Genomic DNA, 6944 nt, shown 5'->3' on the forward strand with positions numbered 1-6944 from the left:
TTATAATCGTATCATCCTATTATTATCTTATATTATCTTAATGTTATCTTATTATTAGCTCATTATTATGTTATATTATCATAATATTATCTTATTATTATCTTTTTACTATCTTAATATCATCTTATTATCATCTTATCTTCTTATTATGATCTAACTTTATTATCATCTTATTATGATATTATCATCCTATTATTATCTTATTATCATCTTATCTCATTATTAGCTTATGTTATCTTAATATTACATTATTATTATCTAATATTATATTAATATAATTTTAATATGATCTTATTATTATCTTATTATCATCTTATATCTTATTATTAGCTTATATTATCTTAATATTGTCCTATTATTATCTTATTATCATCTTATGTCACCTAATTATTATCTTATTATCTTATTATTATCTTATATTATCTTAATATTATGTTGTTATTATCTTGTTATCTTAATAGCATGTTATTATTATTTTGTTACTATCTTGTTACTATGTTATTGTCATCTTATCATCTTATTATCACTGTAATACCATCTTATTATTTCCTCATTATTTTATTATTACCTACTTATTATCTTATTGTTAATTTATGATTATCTTGTTATTATCTTATTATGCTCTTATTACAATCTTATTATTGATGACTTCATTTTACTGAAAACTTCAATTGGAAACAAAACTAATAGAATTGTTAAAAAATATTTGATATTAAAAGAAAATATATGAAAGTATAAATAGTACTTGCAGTATTGTTGTATACAAGTAAGAACATAGGAGTTGTATTGCAGTAAAACATGTGAGAAGTAGAAAAACATCATAAAAGTGATGAAATAAAGCAAATAATAAAACAATAAAGTTTACAGGTGTGTCATCCCACGTGATCACCTTCCATAGATACAGCTGGCTGATACTGCTGTCAATCTGATACCACGTCAATGCAACCGATACTGATACCAAAACTTTTAACTTGAAATGTCACAATCATCGACTTTGTACTATTTGAAGTCTTTTTTCAACAAATTATACAAAAAAATACTCCCTTTAACCTGTTTAGCACATGTTCATGTAGTTAATGTTCTTGTAGCTCATGTTCATGTATCTAATGTTCACGTAGCAAATGTTCATGTATCTAATGTTCATGTAGCAAATGTTCATGTAGCAAATGTTCATGTAGCTAATGTTCATGTATCTAATGTTCATGTATCTAAAGTTCATGTAGCTAATGTTCATATATCTAATGTTCATGTATTTAATGTTCATGTATCTAATGTTCATGTTGCTAATGTTCATGTATCTAATGTTCATGTATCTAATGTTCATGTAGCTTATGTTCATGCAGCTAATGTTCATGTAGCAAATGTTCATGTATCTAATGTTCATGTAGCAAATGTTCATGTATCTAATGTTCATGTAGCTAATGTTCATGTATCTAATGTTCATGTATCTAATGTTCATGTAGCTTATGTTCATGTAGCAAATGTTCATGTAGATAATGTTCATGTAGCTAATGTTCATGTATCTAATGTTCATGTATCTAATGTTCATGTAGCAAATGTTCATGTAGCACATGTTCATGTAGCAAATGTTCATATATCTAATATTCATATATCTAATGTTCATGTAGCAAATGTTCATGTATCTAATGTTCATGTATCTAATGTTCATGTATCTAATGTTCATATATCTAATGTTCATGTAACAAATGTTCATGTAGCACATGTTCATGTAGCAAATGTTCATATATCTAATATTCATATATCTAATGTTCATGTAGCAAATGTTCATATATCTAATGTTCATGTATCTAATGTTCATGTATCTAATATTCATATATCTAATGTTCATGTAGCAAATGTTCATATATCTAATGTTCATGTATCTAATGTTCATGTATCTAATGTTCATATATCTAAAGTTCATGTAGCAAATTTTCATGTATCTAATGTTCATGTAGCTAATGTTCATGTAGCAAATGTTCATGTAGCAAATGTTCATGTATCTAATGTTCATGTAGCAAATGTTCATGTAGCACATGTTCATGTAGCAAATGTTCATATATCTAATGTTCATGTATTTAATGTTCATATATCTAATGTTCATGTATTTAATGTTCATGTAGCAAATGTTCATTTATCTAATGTTCATTTATCTAATGTTCATGTATCTAATGTTCATGCAGCAAATGTTCATGTAGCTAATGTTCATGTAGCAAATGTTCATGTAGCTAATGTTCATGTAGCAAATGTTCATATATCTAATGTTCATGTATTTAATGTTCATATATCTAATGTTCATGTGTTTAATGTTCATGTGTTTAATGTTCATGTAGCTAATGTTCATGTAGCAAATTTTCATGTATCTAATGTTCATGTAGCAAATGTTCATGTAGCACGTGTTCATGTATCTAATGTTCATATATCTAATGTTCATATATCTAATGTTCATGTAGCAAATTTTCATGTATCTAATGTTCATGTAGCAAATGTTCATGTAGCACATGTTCATGTAGCAAATGTTTATACATCTAATGTTCATATATCTAATGTTCATGTATCTAATGTTCATGTATCTTATGTTCATGTAGCAAATGTTCATGTAGCAAATGTTCATGTAGCTAATGTCCATGTAGCAAATGTTCATGTAGCTTATGTTCATGTAGCAAATGTTCATGTATCTAATGTTCATATATCTAATGTTCATGTATTTAATGTTCATGTATTTAATGTTCATGTAGCAAATGTTCATGTAGCTAATGTTCATGTATCTAATGTTCATTTATCTAATGTTCATGTAGCAAATGTTCTACTACTACTACTGCAAAAATACTAGTCAGTAAAATGTTCTATGTTTTTAAATACTACTACTACTACAAAAATTTCAGTGAGATATATGTTCTATGTTTTTAAATAATACCACTACTGCAAAAATAGTAGTTAGATATATGTACTATGTTTTTAAATAATACTACTAATGCAAATATACTAGTTAGATATATGTTCTATGTTTTTAAATACTACTACTACAACTGCAAAGATACTAGTTAGATAAATGTACTAGGTTTTTAAATACTATTACTACTGCAAAAATACTGGTTAGACATATGTTATGTTTTAAAATACTACTACTACTCCAGATAATCTAGTTAGATATATATATACTATATTTTTAAATACTACTACTACTACTGCAAATTTACTAATTAGATATATATACTATATTTTTAAATACTACTACTACTACTACTGCAAAAAATACTAATTAGATATATGTACCATGTTTTTAAATACTACTACTACTGCAAAAAATACTAGTTAGATATATGTACTATGTTTTTAAATACTATTGCTACTACTGCAAAAATACTATTTAGATATATGTTTTGTTTTTAAATAATACTACTACTGGAAAAACACTAGTTAGATATATGTTTTGTTTTTAGATACCACTTCTACTACAGCAAAAATACTAGTTATATATATGTTCTATGTTTTTAAATACTACTAGTACTACTGCAAAAATACTAGTTAGATATATATTCTATGTTTTTAAATAATACTACTACTACTACTACTACTGCAAAAAATACAGTGAGATATATGTTTTTAAATAATAATACTACTGCAAAAATACTAGTTGGATATATGTACAATGGTTTTAAATACTACTGCTACTGCAAAAGTACTAGTTATATATATGTCGAATGTTTTTAAATACTACTACTACTACTCCAAAAATACTAGTTAGATATATGTTCAATGTTTTTAAATACTACTACTACTACTACTACTGCAAAAATACTAGTTAGATACATAGTCTATGTTTTTGAATACTACTACTACTACAAAAATACTAGTTAGGTAATTATACTATGTTTTTAAACACTACTACTACTACTACTACTCCAAAAATACTAGCTTGGTAATTATACTATGTTTTTAAATACTACTACTATTACTACTACTACTCCTCCTAAAATACTAGTTAGGTAATTATACTATGTTTTTAAATAATACTACTACTGCTACTACTACTCCAAAAATACTAGTTAGGTAATTATACTATGTTTTCAAATACTACTACTACTACTACTACTACTACTGCAAAAATACTTGTCAGGTAATTATACTATGTTTTTAAATACTACTACTATTACTACTACTACTACTACTCCCAAAATACTAGTTAGGTAATTATTTAAATTAAAAAAATATAATAGTACTACTACTACTACTACAAAAATACTAGTTATGTAATTATACTATGTTTTTAAATACTACTACTAATCCAAAAATACAAGTTAGGTAATTATACTGTTTTTAAATACTACTACTACTACTACTACTCCAAAAATACTAATTAGGTAATTATTTAAATTAAAAAAATATAATAGTACTACTACTACTACTACAAAAATACTAGTTATGTAATTATACTATGTTTTTAAATACTACTACTAATCCAAAAATACAAGTTAGGTAATTATACTATGTTTTTAAATACTACTACTACTACTACTACTACTACTACTCCAAAAATACTAGTTAGGTAATTATACTATGTTTTTAAATAATAATACTACTACTACTACTACTACTACTCCAAAAATACTAGTTAGGTAATTATTATAAAAAATAAAATAAAAAGATACTACTACTACTACTACTACTCCAAAAATACTAGTTAGGTAATTATACTATGTTTTTAAATTCTACTACTACTACTCCAAAAATACTAGTTAGGTAATTATACTATGTTTTGAAATACTACTACTAGTACTACTCCAAAAATACTAGTTAGGTAATTATACTATGTTTTTAAATACTACTACTACTACTACTCCAAAAATACTAGTTAGGTTGTTTTTTTTTTATATATATATATAATACTACTACTACTACTACTACTCCATAAATACTAGTTAGGTAATTATACTATGTTTTAAATACTACTGCTACTACTACTCCTCCATAAATACTAGTTAGGTAATTATACTATGTTTTAAATACTACTGCTACTACTACTCTAAAAATACTAGTTTGGTAAAAAAAAAAAAATTAAAATAGATAATAATAATAATAATAATAATAATAATACTCCAAAAATACTAGTTAGGTAATTACACTATGTTTTTAAATTCTACTACTACTACTCCAAAAATACTAGTTAGGTAATTATACTATGTTTTGAAATACTACTACTAGTACTACTCCAAAAATACTAGTTAGGTAATTATACTATGTTTTTAAATACTACTACTACTACTACTACTCCAAAAATACTAGTTAGGTTTTTTTTTTTTTATATATATATAATACTACTACTACTACTACTACTCCAAAAATACTAGTTAGGTAATTATACTATGTTTTTAAATTCTACTACTACTACTCCAAAAATACTAGTTAGGTAATTATACTATGTTTTGAAATACTACTACTAGTACTACTCCAAAAATACTAGTTAGGTAATTATACTATGTTTTTAAATACTACTACTACTATTACTCCAAAAATACTAGTTAGGTTTTTTTTTTTTTATATATATATATATAATACTACTACTACTACTACTACTCCATAAATACTAGTTAGGTAATTATACTATGTTTTAAATACTACTGCTACTACTACTCCTCCATAAATACTAGTTAGGTAATTATACTATGTTTTAAATACTACTGCTACTACTACTCTAAAAATACTAGTTTGGTAAAAAAAAAAAATTTAAAATAGATAATAATAATAATAATAATACTCCAAAAATACTAGTTAGGTAATTACACTATGTTTTTAAATACTACTACTAATACTCCAAAAATACTAGTTAGGTATTTTTTTAAATAGATAATAATACTACTACTACTCCAAAAATACTAGTTAGGTAATTATACTATGTTTTTAAATACTACTACTACTACTACTACTCCAAAAATACTAGTTAGGTAATTATACTATGTTTTTAAATACTACTACTACTACTCCAAAAATACTAGTTAGGTAATTATTTAAAAATATATTTTTATATATATTTTTGATTGATTGATTGATATATTTTTATTTCAAATATGCATAAAAACAAGAGCAAACCTGATCCAATACAGTGCTATAGCCTTAACAGACATTATAACAAAATGAAAACAATGGAAAAGAAAAAACAAAAACAAATGAGCATTGGACTTTCTTTTTCTTTCTTTTTTTTTTTTACATATTTGAAAAGGAGTGAGAAGAAGTTTACACTTATTTAATCCCACCCCTTTTCTTTAAATCATAAATTACTCTGAGTTAGAACTACCTGTTCACTCAATGTACAAACTTAATGAACTTGTATATACATAAATTATAGATATATACATACATATGCACACTACACACATACATAGCCACACCATTACCACTAGATAATAATAATAATAATAATACTCCAAAAATACTAGTTGGGTAATTATACTATGTTTTTAAATAATACTACTACTACTACTCCAAACATACTAGTTAGGTAATTATACTATGTTTTTAAATACCACTACTACTACTCCAAAAATACTAGTTAGGTAATCATTGAATGAAGTGATGATGATGTTTGCATATTCATTGTTTGTTCAAAAGAATAAAAACATAATAAAGTCTTTTATTTATGTAATCAAATTGTCTTAAGTCCTCTAATCATTCATATTATTAATATCGTGTTGTAAGATGATGATAAGTCACGTCTACTTATTGATTCATAAAAAGTATTATCAAATGAATGTACTTGATGACGTGTCACGTGTCGCCCCCAGCAGGCAGGGCGGGGCACTGCAAGATGGCGGCAGGAGGGTCGGCGTGCGCGTGCACGAGCCGGGCGGGCAGGAAGCAGCGCGCCACAGGAAGGAAGGAATTCTCGTGGAGTTTGCTGCATCTTAGTCAATGGAGCAGGACGGTGGCCGCGGGTTCGATTCCCC

The sequence above is a fragment of the Nerophis lumbriciformis genome, linkage group LG18 (genome assembly GCF_033978685.3).
Source record: "Nerophis lumbriciformis linkage group LG18, RoL_Nlum_v2.1, whole genome shotgun sequence".
NCBI classification, from domain to species: Eukaryota; Metazoa; Chordata; class Actinopteri; order Syngnathiformes; family Syngnathidae; genus Nerophis; species Nerophis lumbriciformis.